At 38.4% G+C, this 16,832-nt stretch overlaps 1 protein-coding gene across 4 annotated transcripts in view; it reads right to left on the bottom strand.

Moving 5' to 3' along the window:
- The window catches only part of LOC105146486 (A kinase anchor protein 200), a 146,499-nt gene that overhangs the window by 62,595 nt on the left and 67,072 nt on the right, over positions 1-16,832 (bottom strand). Inside the window, exon 1 of one of the 4 annotated variants that reach the window (XM_087413008.1) lies at positions 3,656-5,323. The exons of the other annotated variants lie outside the window; for them this stretch is intronic. The gene's annotated coding sequence lies outside the window, so the exon portion shown is untranslated. Of the gene's footprint in view, positions 1-3,655; positions 5,324-16,832 lie in introns of those variants that run through there. 4 annotated transcript variants of the gene reach the window in all.

The following is a 16,832-nucleotide window of genomic DNA, read 5'->3' as shown; positions in this document are numbered from 1 at the left end:
GGTGTCACTTTATAGTTGCCAGAATTATTTTTCTTTTAATTTTTACAATTAGTAAATAATACTTATAAATAGAGTCAAATTTAATACATTTTCTTCAGTTAAATTGTTCAGTTTCGTTGTTTAGTTTCATTTTAATTAAATTTATGACACGTTGAAGCAGTGGCTTATAGAAATGATAAAAATAATTCTAATTAGATATAATTTGACATTATAAATTTAACAATATCGATAAGATCCTTCTACTCTTCAATCATGTTCATTCGACGAACAACCTAGCTGCTTTGTCCATTTAAATATGTCTAACATGTTTTGGCACTGGATCAAAGTTTTTCCTGAACAAACAATAACAGACAATTTGATCAACTATGATTGACGTTAACTATCGGAACCAAGTCGTGGGCCGATATTCATAATTAATTCTTATATTTAAGACCCTCTCAAGATGTCATGAACCAATCAGTGTAGCATCTTAAGGTTCTGCTTAAAATGGTCTTAAAATAAGAACGAACTATAAATACCACTTCGAGTCTCATAACTCTAACGCGAAGACCAGTCTCGATCTTGGGATCAGAGATCGTATTCAACGCTAAACGCACTACAAGAGCAAATCGGCTCCTCTCTTTCTTGGAGGCTGTGCGCGAACGAGAGAAAGGCAGATGTGGGCAAGTTAACGACCCGTTATCGCATGGACGCCGCCGCCGCTGCCGCCGCTGCCGCCGCCGTTGCTGAAACTGGTTGCTGCCGATTGCAGGAAGCGGGGCGCGGATCGAGGGGGTCGCGGCTAAGCCCCGCATGAAGGAGAGGCCCCGAGGGCGCGTTGCAATGAGGAGCGGCGGCAAAGCGCGAGGCGAATTGCGTTCGCGCGAGAGGTGCATTCGACGAGGCCACGATCGAACACGAAGGAGCGAACCGGTCGACGTGTGCACGCACAGTGCAGGTGTACTGATGCAGGTCGCGCGCGCGAATATCGCGAATATCGCGAATATCGCGTCTCCGCGCCGCGAGCGAATTTTCATTTTCGCGAGAAGGCGACATCGTCCCCTATTTGCACACAATATGCAAGCGACTGTTAATTAACGGAAACATACAGTCGGCGACGATACAATCGGTCGACGTCGTACGACGATGACCGGATGCAAATGCAAGCATTACCAGCATTTATCCATCGACGTCTATACGTAGGTAAACGGTTTTTGCCGTGAAAATTATCGTCAAGAGAAAGAGAGAGAGAGAGAGAGAGTTGAAGGATGAAAACGTGCAGTACGAAAGATCATCTGTGCATGGTGAAAATGTGAGAACAAGATGCGTTTTGCAAAGCATCGGCATTATCTCGAGCCTTTCTCTGTTCGAACCGCCATTCCCCTAGCAGCAACAATCGCTTCCGTGGAAGCCTTGACTGCAGGTAGAAGCCTGTTATACAAAATCGACACAAAGGCGAAGAGAAAAATGAAAGGGAAGGGACGAACGGAATAGCATCGTACGCTCGACAAGAAAACGCCAAGAATATATCCTTGTATCACTTTTTCTTTTTTTCTCTCTTTTTAATTCTACTATCTTGAAAAACATGTTTTGATTAAACCTACAAAAAGACTCAAAAATATTTTGTATTTGAATTAGAAATGATCTACTCGAGTCTTTATTATTAAAATTTTCTATTCAATTTTTATCATGTATCTAAATGTCGTTTAATATAACGTGACTGTGTTATTTGAATATTTATTAAAATAATATTCAATTTTTTTTCTTAGTAACAAAATAACACAATTTATGAATATATGAATAACATAAAAATGTTTTAAAACGTAAATTCTAAAATAAATGAACAAAATATGTTAATTTAACATATTATAAATGCTAATTTTAATAAAGAAATATGAATGCTTACAAAATCTGTCACTATTATGGTTTGGCGTTAACTTTTTTTATATAATATTTTTGTGTTACTTCCTAACATATTCATTTTACTAAATTAACACAAAAATTTGAGTGAACCATTTGGGACACTTCAAATTTATTAAATTTAACACGTAATTAGAAATTGTCTCACCAAAATGTCATTTTTCTTAGATCTTTTGTTGGTTTAATCAAAACATTTTTCTCTGTGTATTAATTGCAAAATTAATCCACATATAAACACACATTCTTTACACTATTAAATTCATAATGTCCAATTACACCCAATTTAGGTTATTTTTAATCATATCTATAGGTCGTCACTATTCCTACCCAATATGTCATTAATTTAACTAAGATAATGGAGTTAAATATTTAATTTAAGAAAATGTATTAAATTTGACTCATGTTTAATCTAACTATTATTTATTCAATGGGTACTTAATATGTTTATTTTGAAACAATATAATCACAAAAATAGATTGACTTAATTTTGACAGATGGAAGTTAAAAATAACATAATGTTATTTTTACCTCGGGACTAAATTATCATTGCTCCTTTGATATCTAATAGTGTAATTTAAAGATATACCGATTGTGTACCGATTTGGTGCAACTGATTATTCCGCCGTAAAATATTTAATCTGCAAGCTTTTCTTTTTTCCAAATAGTGGAATATTCTAGACAATTTCAAAAAATTTTCTCTTTATTCTAGACATATATTATAGAATTTAAAAGTATTTATAAATTATTCAGAATATATTCCGATCGGAATTGTCCAATTATTCCCTAAATCTCTATTTCTGAAAAAATTGGAATAATTCCAATCGAAATCTATTCACTGCAGCTATTCTATAACATGTATCTCCAGAGCTGATATGAAAAAGATTGCTCGTCTCTGCGTGACGATTCGAAATGTCGATGACGCGACAAAGAGATACCGGCACAGCCGGTATGCGCGATTGCGCGATCCCAAGCGTGGAAAAGGTCGGCTAGAAATCGCGCGTACGTACCGTACGTACCGTATAATCCGTACGTACGGTTCGATTGTTCGGGGGTTAAGAAGTGTGCGACCATCAAGCAGATGGTGGGGCACGGAATCAAGATGGCGTAACGACCGGTCGTTCTTCGAGGGATCGTTCGTACGTTCAGTCATATTGGTCGACTCTACGAAACTCGGAGAAAGTATCGCCGGTTTGACTCCGACCCGAACTTCGCGGGTAACTCTCGGAGGGCATAGGGATTTATCGTATCCTCGAGAAGGACGAGCGGAACGCCGACGTCCTCGAAGTTCCCCTCGCGACGCGGCTGGCGCCGTCCGCTATATCGATTGCCGTTCCGGCTTGCCCATTTTCAAAATGGCGCGGGGAGGGGACGGTCGAAATCCGGATGCCCCGGAGCGGCGGCCACGTCCCGGCTGCGATTCCGCCTCGGCCGTTTCCTGATTTCCGGCGCGCGGAGATCCCACCGGTTGATCTCCCTAGCGAGAAAAATCGTCGATGCGTATTTAAGAACAACGACAATCGATAGGACGATATCGGACGTACGCGGCGTGCACGCACGCGCGCGTGCTCGTGAAAAAAACTTTCGTGGATGTGCAACAGTTACTTCGAGGAAGGCCGCGCGACACGAAAAAAAAATCCCAGCTTCCTTTTGTTCACCGAGAAAAAAAAAGAACGCGAAACTCGACAATCGATCGGAGGCGCGTGGAGATGAAAAGTCGGGGACGCCGGACGATCGTCGGCTCGTCGCCGGTACTCACCTTCTCGAATCTCGGCAGTAAAAGCGCTGAATACTTTCCCTGTATATACCGCGTCGCCGGCGAAGCACACTTCGCGATGCACCTTGTAATCCTTTCTCGACGAAATCGGAGTTTCGCCGGGCGCACGTCCGTCCGGCGGCACAATGCGTCTCTTTCTCTCTCTCTCTCTCTCTCCCTCTCTCTCTCTCTCTCTCTTTCTCTCTCACACAGGTTCACGTGTGCACCGATACAACGGACGGGACGGGCTCTGCTCCGATTTATCACGACGTTACAACGTGCGTAGGAAGAAAGGCTCTCCTCTTTCTCTCTCTCTATCTCTCTTTCACTCTCGTACGGCGTGACGATGGAGAAAACTTTTTCAACGGGAGCACGATCGCGAACACATCCACTTGGCTCGGTAACGCGCGACCAACTGGCGGCGAACACGAGCGGAGGGGAAGCCGCGTCTGTCTGTTGGTCCGTCTGTCCGTCTTTCTGTCACCAACGCGTTGCTCTCTCGCACCAACGAGCCTGATTCCCTCTCCCTCACTGCTTTTCTCTCTCTCTCTCTTTCTCTCTTACTCGTTTGTCCTTTCAGGATTCTTCTATCCTTCTCTTTCTCTCTCTCTCGCTCCGTTTCTGCCTCTCTCTATCTCCTTCCCTCTTCCCTCTCTTTCCTCCACTATCCCTCTATCTCCTTCCTTCCACTTTCCGTTGCTCCTAGTCTTCTTCTTTCTATCTTTCGTTCTCTCTACACGCACAGCCTGTGTATATCGGCTTCCTCTCTCTCTCTCTCTCTCTCTCTCGTAAGTCGCAGGTACGTCGATGCTCCAAATGAGACTCGTGAAAGGGCACACCGGGGAAACGCGACCGTGTTCTTTCCTCTCGTAGAACGTCCTCGACGAAGGATGGCCGGAACGCGTGGCGACGACGTGCATACACGGAACGAATCACAGGGCGAATCACGGGACTCGCGTTGGCCGGGCTCTACGGTCGGGTTAATGATCGATCGGCTCCTCTCTCGGCGGTGCGCCGGGTAGCAGCAGCAGCACCAGCAGTAGCAGAGCAGCGAGAGATATCTCGCCGTCGCCGCGAGAGACGCTCCTTTGTTCTGCTTAGCTTGCTTGTTCTGTCTGCGTCCTACACGCCCACGACGCTCTCTTTTTCTCGTCCCGGAAAACGCCCGGAACGCGACACGTATCTCTCGCGAGAGAAATCGATCTGTGCCTCGAAAATTCGCTTCTACAACGCTTCATGAACTGTGGACTCGTTCCCCCGGTTTTTTCCTTCACGCGGATCCTGTGGCCAAAATGCCAGGCACGATCCGCACCTCTCGACCGTCAGAGAAAGAATGAGTTACCACGAGAACGGCGACGGAGGGGTGGCAGGGATGTAACGGGCGAGTCCCGGCACCCCGGGATCTCCATCCATTGCATGGTGGCAGCCCTGTCGACGACTTCAGCTCTAACCTGGAGCGAGAAGAGAGCGGGGTACGGAGCGGTCGACGAAGGGCGGGGCCCTGTGTTACGAAGGGTTACTTACCTAGGGATACCCTCGTTTCTCTCAACGCGAACGTCGAAGAAACGATTTTCAGGGTCGTGTCTTCAATTCAAGGTCCGAACTTCAATTCGACTCCGTCCGTCGTGTCGAACTTTGCGATTGTCGCATACAGACTTAGAGTAGAATACTACAGCTTTCTCTTAAGTAATCTCGTATGAAGATGTCAGGATATTATAAATTATAGTGGCGCACGACACGAGAATATAAATTAGCCAGGACGCAGTTTCCACATTTCCGTTTCCACATTTATACCTGAGCAACATATAACTAACAACTAGCATGCTTAATGACTTTAAACACACAGCTAGTGTAGTACAATACTTAAAAAAAACATATACTAAAACTTTTAGAGTGAATTATAAATTTATTAAATTTTTGAATTTAAAAAATTCAATTTTATAATGAATTTTTTTAATGCACATTAAAATTAGAAATACATGTATGTTTACTCTAAACTCTTTGGAGTCGAATCTTTTACTCTAAAGAGTGAAATCTCATTCCTAAAAATTAAAAATTAAACTACACTTTTTCAAGACTGACTCAATTTTCACTCTTTATAGTAAGATTCCACTTCAAAGAATTTAGAGAGCAAACGTACATATATTTCTAATTTCTATGTGTATTTTAAAAGTTCGTTATGAATTTATTGAATTTTTTTATTCATTAAAAATTTAATAAATTTTTCTTTAAACATGAATGTTCATGAAACATCATTTTTATAAGACATAGAAGCGAAAGAAGATACTTTACACCATTTAAGCACACAATAATGTTCATTGTAAACTAATATACCGATGACATAACTTATTCGCCGACATTAATCTAATTCATAGGATACCTAAAGTGCCAAGATAGAATCCTTATTTTATGTCTTGTACGAGCGAAGAGGATTAAATCACGTTCCTCTGCAAATCGAACAAGTTCCCTTCTTCTTTGGATTGTTCGACTCCGAAACTGGTTTCCTCGCCGCCTCGGTTAAATTTCAGTTAAGGATCGTGGATAACGATCCTCTTAAGCTCACGTTATTCCCAATAACGACGCAAATAGCTGGCAATCTCCCCCATGGCGATTTTTTTTATCATCCCGCATAATTCCAACAATCGTTGGTAAGAATCACGCCTTACATTATCGTAAAATTTTCGTGAAAAATTTCCATAAAAGGCGCCGCACTCTAATGCTTAAACGTAATGTGTCATCCCAAGAAATTAAAAATTTAAATCATTCTCTGCATTTTTAATCTCTGAATTTGGTAAATTACGTGCCACAACGCGTAACATTATATTTGAAGGAACAATTTTGCTGAAGAACCTAAAAATTTGATAGATACAGATCTGAAAATAATTTTATTGGATCATCAAAATAATAATGCAGGAATCTTAAGCAAGGCTGTAAAATATTTTGATATTCTACCAAATTTTTTCATCCTACGTAATTGTTTTGACAGTCCAGCAAAAATACTTTTCAAATCTGTATCTAGCTAAATTTTTAAATCAACAATTTAAGCAAAATTGTTCTTTCAGTATAAAGGAATTTTGAAAGAATTGATTAATCGCTAAGTTGATCAGGTACAATTTCCTATTTCCCTTGATACAGTTCACCGAATCATATTAAGGATGATTAAATCGACGATTATCGCAAGTTATTCATGCAATCTTTGTCGATTGCAGTGCACTACCTAGAAATCGACAGTCGTTTGGACGACTACGATGGTCGCTCGAGCGAAATAAAACACACGTTACATACCTGCTTGCAGTCAGCTCGGTTATATTACGAATAGCCTTTTGCCTTTGGCAACGAGAAACTAGTGACTAATGGAAAATGATGAGTGAGGGATGTTTGAGAAGATGGAAGACGAAGTTAAACATAACGAATAGAATTTTGACCTGATCGTCATAAATCGATACCATAAATAAACAGAGGAGAGGCATGAGATCTATTTTCTATAGCTGAACTAGTGTATACACTTTTCGAATTTTAAATAAATAGTTATCTATTTGTTTAATATTTAACGAAAACGAAAAAAAAAGCTTTAGTACAATCTATTGAAGGAATAAAAAAAACAGAGCTGCAAGGGAAAAACGAGTTGCTAAAGTATCTAAAAATGTAGGCATAGATCTGAAAGTAACTTTGTTGGACCATCAGAATAAATTATGTAGAAAATTCAAACATGTTGCTGCAAAAGTTTTGACATTCTATATAATTGGTTTGAGTATCATAAGTTATACATCATTATTTTGGTAGTTCCACCAATCAAAATTAGTTTCAGATCTATCCAATACATCTAACCAATTTGATTACATTTTTAGATGTTCCAGCAATCGTTATAAAACACAGATATGGTAAGTAAATATGAGGAGGGATATAAAATTTATTTTCTATATCTGAACTAGTGTACACACTTTTGGAATTTGAAGTGACATAGTTATCTATTTGTTTGATATTTACTGAAGGAGAAAAAGAAAGTGCAATCTGTAGGAATGAAAAAAAAACAGCTACATGGAAAGAACAAGTTTTAAAATATTTAAAAAAATTTAGATAAATCTGGAAATAATTTTATTAGACTATCAAAATATTTATGTAGAAATCTTCTCAAGCATAACGAACAATGCTGCCAAAAGTTATTCTAGCAAAAGTTATTCATCTTGAATGTCATGCATAATTATTTTGACAGTTCAATAAAATTACTTTTAGACCTGTATCCAGTTAATTTAATAAAATTTTTAAATATACTTCGATAAAACCGTTCTTTCCATATAGAACAGAGATATGAGACGGAATGAAATATTATTGAAATCTGAATCGTCTAAAAGGTTATCTTTTACCCGTGATAAAGAGAGATAAATTGTAGGAATTCGAAAATGTTATAGTAACATATAACTCAATTATGAAAGTGAATAGCATTTCTATTGAGGAACATCACTGCCATTCTTTTCAGACGTACGTTAATTAATATGAATCAAAAGGTTGCGAAATTTATTATTCAAGTATCTTCAAAGTTATCATATTTTCTTTCACTGATGATCTTAATTATCGTGAAAGGCCGGAATTTTTCATAAGAATGAGTGGGCGCAATCGACTCGTTATCATTTTTATATGGATAAATTAATCCTCCGGAATCACTCTTCCTATCTCGACGCGTCGTTATATTACGATACAAGCAAGCTGATTCTCGCTGCCACGCCCATGAAGCGATCGTTTCGGCTCACTCGTGGAAGAAGCGAGACTACCTACGCGACGATGCTTAATGCAGAAATTACGAATATTTTCGCCGTTTCGATCGCGGTTTATTGGAAACGTACGTACGATTTCATCTTTAATCGCGTTTATCTCGGATGACGCGGCATTAAAGAGCTGCAAGCCACCTCCTCACGATGCAAACCTTTCGCTGCGAATCCGATCTGTCCGATCTGTCACGATCTCGTGCGCTAATGGCCGGCTATGCTAATCTGAGCCCTACGTTGTAACGATCTCCTTCTGTCTGTCTCTCTCTTTCTCTCTCTCTCTCGCTTACATAATTAGACGGGGGAAGATAATTTCTGATTCGCGCACTCCGCACGACGGCTTACTAATTAAATGCAATTATCCGTTGGCAAACAAGTTTGATCCCCTTGCGATTTGCCGTTCACAAAGCGAAACGTTTATTAACTTCTTGCCGATCTCCTGAATTTTGTTTCGAGGTTAAACGGATTGAGATCATGTAAGCAGGTCAACAATTTTGTATCTAATATAAAAAATTAATTAAAATTAATAATTACAAGTAAAAAGTTAGGCCGATAAGAATAAATCAATTAATAGACATAATTCTATTTTCGGTCAAAACGGATCTTGGTAATATTAATCGTGGAACTGAAATTCTATCGAGAGAGAGATAAAATCTTAAATGATATAGGTTTATTATTTAATTTGTAACGTTCATTTTCAATCACCTATAATTCTCACTTGCTTAATAATTTTCATATGCAAATTTTTGCAGATATATTAATAATACCTATTACAAAATCATTAAAGATCAATTTCTTACTTTATACCGTCACAGTGTATTTGAAACTTATATAATTTAATTAAGTTATAATATGGAAGAATCATATTATTAGTATAATAAATTATAAGCGATTGAAAATAACGTCACAAATTAAGTAATAAACCTATATGCTTCATTTAAGATGCATTTTGTCTCAATAGAACTCAATTTCACGATTAATATAATATTATCAAGATATTTAATATTGCATTAAAAGTTAATCTCTCTCGGTACGAAAGCCTTTGTCTAAATTTCTCAATTCTGAATAAGGAATCTGGCTTTAACATAGGCTAATTGCGAATCACCATACAGTCGCAATCGTTATGCACCGTCACTGGCAAGTCATCGCTAGAGCATCCGTGCGATTTGTCGGGCACCTGTCGCTCGAATGAAGGACGATATCAATATTTACCAGCACGGCTTTGCCGCCGGTATGCAAAACTGCTTACGCATCGTTTAAGTGTAAGACGTCGTATGGTAATCCGTCTGGAATGTGTAAGCTCTAATCGTCGCCTTGATTCACGACAATCAATCCCGCGACGCACTTGGCAGCCTGGGATCACTTTCGTGGCTCGTCACTCCGGAAATCGGCTATCAGGAGATGGCAGAGGAAGATCATTTCCCTTCTCGGTATCGAATTATCTGTACATATACATGTGTACATAGGCGCGTGTTGCGCGCATCAGCGCTAAGATGCACCAATGCATTCCATGTCGAGGACATTCTCGTGCGCACGTAAAACAATAACCGGATAGACATTTCCCACGAATGAAAACCTACTCGCAACACCTGCGCAGAATCCTGACCACCCACAACTAATAATTGATGGAAAAAAACTGAACGTAAACTGCGAAAGCGTTCGTGCTTGATTACGAATGCCTGAACAATCCAATAAACAAATTTTTTAATCGCTCTCCAAAAATAATTTAACAATGTCCGTCAAGAGATACATCTCTGAAGCTGCTAAATAACGAAATCCTTGAAAATATTGTGAGATTCATTATACAATACGTTATAAGAAGTTCCATTGCGAACGGAATGTCTTCTCGGCTCTTAGTTTTTTAAAGACTTTATTATGAAGCAGTCAATTCTTAAGTCACGTAATTACATTTCTCCGTCGCGCACAAATGGTCGAACAATTTCTTTCGACGCCGAACAAACAATTACACGAGCAACGGGTTATTTCAAACAAGAAAGTTGGGAAAGTTCAAACCAAAACGAACTTTGGCCCAACTTTCCGAGTTAGCAAAGCGTTTCCTCGGTCTCTGGACGTCAGAAATCACAATGGCTCGACTGTCCCCCGCGGATTAAAGATTCGACGAAGAAGCCATGCCGAATCGTAAAACTGACAGACATTTCTCTCTGCGAGCATGGTGAAGAAACGAGGCCGTAAATTCCGCGTACTGTGCGATACGGATTACTCACTTGGGACGACGACGAACGTTGAACGACGACGATGGCAATGATGACGATGTCGTAACGCGAATTACTCATAACGTCGCTCACTTCGCTGCTGTTTCTGAACATTGCGGCGAACGATCGCGTACGTACAATTCCAAGTTAAATAATCAACGTTACGAAAAGTACCTGCTGTTTTTGCACGAATATTATTCGCAATAGTAACGGATCGATACATTTTCTTACCAAACCATCACACTTGTTATATCTTTTTTTTTTCCTTCCTATAACAAACTCATTTCTCTCAGAGGTTTATATTACAATTTGACAAAAAGAAAGTATTTTTCAGCGAAACCTTTTTATTAAAATCGGACCTGTTTGAGATAGCAGTACAATTGTCGGAAATGGAACTCTGGTCGCATCAACGTCTCAGAGATTTTCCTTATTCAAATAGGTATGAACAGCTACGAACAAGTACGGACAGGTTTAAAAGGAAGATGGCGAAAAGCGAGGAAAATGCCGCGACTATTTCAACGTAAAGGAACAGATTCTAAATTACGAGAGAATTCTGGAAAATTGCGTTTCTTGTTAGATACATAATAATTTCCGGTTTAACGGAGTATTATGAGAAATTTATTCCAGATTCGTAGAAAAATTTCTAATTGAGAGAAAGTGCACGATTTGTGGTGCACCACATATATCAAACGCGCTCGTAATACAAGGGCTGCCCACGAATTAATGGAAATCGATTTCGGAGGCACCCGCGAGCCTTATAGATTCAATTTATCTGTTATAAAACGATATACCTCTCTCTCTCTTTTGTCCTCCGATGCGTTTGGCGCACGTCCCATAATCGAAATCTATCTCCTAGATAGATTTCCAATTACCGGGCAGCGTTACAGAAACGCGCAGTTAAAGTAATTCGATTAAACTGCATGGCGTCCAAGAGGCGTACTGTTTCGAATAAATCTCTAGCTATTTCCTCGTAATTTTCAAAGTTGACTCCTTCACAGTCATTCTGAGAACCATCGTTAATGGGATTAACAAGTGAAGTCACGTTAATTTAACGAACGCCTTTGCAAAGGATTTACCGCTCCATCAAGCGACAAAATATAGCGAGGTGGTCCTCCTTAAATTGATGAATAAACATGATATAAACTTCAATTCTATAAGTAGAGTTTAATAAGAATAGATGCTTCATTTAATTCTAACTTTTAATATGTTTACACTTTTCGCTTTCGCTCTCATCGCGTGCATATCATCGAGTTCATAATCGTCTTCAATTAAACGAAACGGACATACTCAAACTCTCTCTCTCTCTCTCTCTCTCTCTCTGTGGCGAAACGAATAACAGAGAGCGAACGATGTCACGACTCGACAGCGATAATTGACATTCTTCCGTGACTGAAAAAGGCTCAAGCTCGCTCGCGCCGTTTGCGTTAACTCAATTAGATGTGACAATGAGAGCGATCTCTATGTTTCCACAGAATGGCGGTCGTTATCAATAGACAATAGCCGCGGCAGTACCAACGGTAGTCAGCTGTGCAGTAGTCAGTGCAATTTCTTTGTCCCTTGTGTACCGTATTGCGCATATCGCGACGCGACGCGACGCGTCGTCGTGCTGACGATGCTTTTCAGGATTTCCCCAGACATCGTCATTAGTTGACTGCGAAGAACGAAGCGCTCTTTTATCGCATTGCTCTCCTTTATGCTGTCCCGCTTCCCTGCACCGCGTATTACCGCAACATTTCCGCTTCGAGATTTCAACGTACAAAGCGAGTTTTGCCCGCAGCACGCTCGGAAAACAACGTCAGAAAACAAATTTACACGCTGCCGATTATTACTATGCGACGTACGTGCAAGGTAATGCTACGAGATAAAATTTCTTAAAGTATTATATAGGATACGTGTAACATCCATATTTAAATGACGGAAGGCGTTAAACGGAAATTGCAACGCTGAGAGAAAAATGTACTAAATTTGAATAGTGACAATTAAATATTTATTAAATATAAACATATATTGATTTGGTGTAAGAAGTATTAATTTGATTTTACCAATTATATTTTTTTATTTAGCAAATATTTATTTTTAAATAAATGTTATATTAGTACTATTCAAACAATTATTTATTACAATTTAGTACATTTCTTTCTCATGCAACCTGTCGACAAATAAGTGGAGTAAACTTAGGTAATTAATTTGAGAATATAATTAAAATATGTCATCAAATTTTCTAAAACACATAAACTCTTTTTGTATGGAACATCATTGTCCCAAGGAATGAGCGAAGCGATGATGGATTCAGGAATGCGAAAGATGATCAACCGTTCGACAATAAATCAATTTATCCGAGGCTAGAATAGTTTAATGTATTACGTTTCATCGCTTCTCTTCGAATATTCACGTTCATGAAGAATCTCTCAAATCTGTATTTTCTCAGAAAGAATTCTTAATTTTTTAATTTAACGAGATAAAAAATATTCTGATATTGACGTATTTTATCTTATCGCAATCTGCGATGAAGTATAAAAATAAAATAATATTAAAATTAGATCAATTCTTATTTTTCTGCCTCAAATTAAATAAGAATATTGACTCATTTTGTTTGAGACAAAAGTGATACATAAATTTACTCTCTAAAGAGTGAATTGTCATTCTGAAAAGTGAAATATCACTCTAAAAATTGAAAATAAAGCCAGTCTTTTAAAGACTGGCTTTAGAGTGAGATTCTACTTTAAAGAATTTAGAATCTTGCATTTAGAATAAATATCTTTACCCGATATTATAACGCATAATGCTGGCGCCATAATATTTCATACGAAATCCCAATGTGCTCGATTATTTTATTCTAGATTTATACCCAATTTCTTCACTTCCAGATAAGTTCCTATCCCCTAATAACCTTATCCAGGAAATATCTCCATTTTTATCTGGGAGATCTCTTAGATAAAGTTATCTATAGAGGTAAAGAAATTGGGCATTAAGAATTTTTTATTTAAGAGTAAAACATTCTTCTTTCAAAAAACAAATAAATATAATTAGATCTATATCGATTCTATTTTATGATTAAAGAGTAACATTAGAATGGAAAATCTTTTTGATGTGTGCGAATGAGTAAATGCGAGAGACATAGAAGAGAGCATCACCGACGCCATTTACAGGAAACGACGAGAAGCAGCTCGTTCTAAGGAGCGGCTACTTAGGAACGGTACAACATATGGCGAACGTACGGAGGAGATTTCCATGATACGCTGCGATAAGACGCCACGTTACTTAGTACGCAGACACGCGAGCGAGCGAGTGCACCCGCACTCAACCGACTTACACGCATCGTGAGTTAGCCCAGCGGCACAGCCGAGAGCGCTGCATCGCATTCACGAGATTAAGGGATTAAAGATTCAATGAGATTTTAACCAGACGTCAGACGTTCTGGAGCAAAGTTGCTCTACGCTTTCGATACGGAAAGTCTACGCTACACTGAAAGAAAAGATTGGCTGCTGCAGCAAATTAGATGGTAAAATATGGCATAGCATTTTTAATTGGCCGCAGCAGCCAATTTTCGGTTGCATTAACTTATCCGCAATGTCAGTATAGAATTTCGATAGGCTAACGCAATAAAAAATTGACTGCTGCAATCAAAAATGCTATGCCATATTTTATCATCCAATTTGCAGTAGTCAATCTTTTTTTTTCAGTGTAGGACAGAATTTTGCGAATATGAGAGTTACTAAAAATTGTTAATTCATGAGTTCTCTTACAACAGCCAAATTGCTTTGAACTAAACTCTACTTTTTATCAATTTCTTAATTGTAGTACATAATTAGTTAAAAATTTTATCAACTTTCTCTGCCTTTTATTTCTGATTAGTTTGGCTTTTGAGATGCTCATAAATATCTAACAAGTAAAACATTAATCGGTTGTTTATGATATTTTCAAAATATATTAAGAAATATAGTTTACTTCGCTCTGATTTTTATTGATTCAAGATAGGATATCATATCTATTCTTTTCGACTTGATATTTGTGCGAAGTTGAGGAGGAAGTCGACGAAAATAAATAAGAAGGAATGTGCCTCGAGATAGAGAGGGTGCGGAAGAAACATTAACCTCTGGACGTCTCTTGACCCGCGGCATTATACGTCGTAAATTAATAAAGTGGTTAACGACGGGGGGATAAAAAGGTTCTCGTGGTTCTTCGTGGCTTCGAGATCGCTCTTTCTGAAAGGAATCAACAAAGGAGATTGATATACGTGAGTACACAAGTACCGCGTATCGGTCAGAACAGAAGGAACCAATCGCGAGAGTAACGTATTCTCGAGGATCATAATGTATAAAATACAGGGAAGATGAAACATAATATTATTAAATTCGTGCTGATCAAATCACAAAGTCGAATCATATATTTCTGTCAAAATCCGAAGAAGTAGGGCCATCTCTAGGAACGAAATTACAGAGAATTGAACTTTCACGAAATCGTAACATTATGTTGAATTTCTCCAGTAAATTCGTCCACAAAAAATTACGAGGAAATTTCGAGAGCAGTTTCTCAAGATTGATCCACACCAAACGAGCGACTCTACGATCCACGTACGGATATAACGGATAATAAAGACGATGTTGATTCTGCACGTTCTCCGGCACGTTTAGTGCCGGAAACGGAAGCTCCACCTTAGTCGTTTGTCGCAAATAATGTTTGTACGAACGCGTTCGAAGAATGTCGCATGGCAATGTAGTCGGATATCTAATCACTGTCTAACACAAAGTCGCATATACGATATCCTGCTGATAAAAAGCAAGAAATGCTGTTGTACTTCGTGTACTTTAACTATTCAAAAATTGAAAAGCCGATTCTCAATTAATATATTAATTTTGAACGCTGTATTTATATCAGATAAATAGAATTTTCATTAAATATGGATCTAACTGTTTTTGTCGAAAGCGAAACCATCTATACGACTAATAAATATCACGACTAATTCTATTTCAAATTGAATTACCGTACATCTCCAAATCCGGTCGTTCAGTGACCCAATTGAATCGGCTAAATTGGATTTAACACCTGATCAGCTAAATTTAATTTAGAGAAATTTTAGTCTGAGTTACATAAGAAGTAGATATAATGGGCAAACATTTAAATTGATGTAATATAAATATGTAATATCTAATAATGTATCCTGTAATATTTAATAGTAAGTATAATTTAATGTATAATAATATAACACAAATTGTTTCAAAAAATCATTTTGCGTATAATGTAAATTAATAAATTTTATTACACAATTGGTTTATAGGTATTATATATGTATTTTGAATTTCCCTCATACAATACGATTAAAATAATTAATCAAATAATAATGATTAAATTAATTAAAATCATTTTAAAACTTAATGACTACATTTAATCAATTCAGTTTATATATATTGAGATATACAAAGATATATTCTAAAAAGTGAAATCTCACTTAAAAAAATTGACAATTGAGCCACTTTTTTCAACAACTCTTTATTCTTTGATCATTTTAGAGAATAAAGAGTGTGCGTAGAGTTAAGAAAGTTACTTTACAAATTACTTTTTAGGTTGCTAACTAACTCCAAACTGGAGTAAATAATAAAATATAATATAAAAAATAAAATACCCAAACTTATTGCGTTGAATTTTTGTAATAAAAGGAAAAAGTAAAGTAACTTGTTGTAACTCTTATAAATAACTTGTAAAGTAACTTTTCCAACCTTGGGTGTGCGCGAAGAAGCACTTGGCCCTGCCAAGTGGTCGCGTTGCGAGTACGTGCAGCCAGACATGTCGTGGCCTTCTTACTAAAGGAACGAATGAATGAACGAATAAACGCCCGCGCGCAAGACGGGAAGGTCGACGACCAGATGTGGAGGGAAATATCACGGATCGCAGAACGGTTCGACGAAAATGCAATTGAGTGCAAGGTCATGCGCGGCGCTCTGATTCGCTGCCAAGAAGGCAACGGCGTTTGCACGGTCAGTTTCCGCCAATGCTATTAGACTTAGAGAAAAGCTTCCGCGACAAGAATTGCAAGAATTGCAAGCGAGAATGCTGCACGACACACGGCAATTTGCCCGACACGCATCGATTTGTCAACGTCAACGTAGGTGGGCCCCAAACGTGGCACCTACGACTTCCCTTTACCGGCCTCACAGGATGGAATTGGCTCGCGCGCTGCATCCGGTACCGTCGGTCCATGAATCA

Source organism: Acromyrmex echinatior, chromosome 14 (genome assembly GCF_024713525.1).
Source record: "Acromyrmex echinatior isolate Ae372 chromosome 14, ASM2471352v2, whole genome shotgun sequence".
In the NCBI taxonomy this organism is placed as follows: domain Eukaryota; kingdom Metazoa; phylum Arthropoda; class Insecta; order Hymenoptera; family Formicidae; genus Acromyrmex; species Acromyrmex echinatior.
This window is presented reverse-complemented; position numbering and strand designations above follow the sequence as displayed.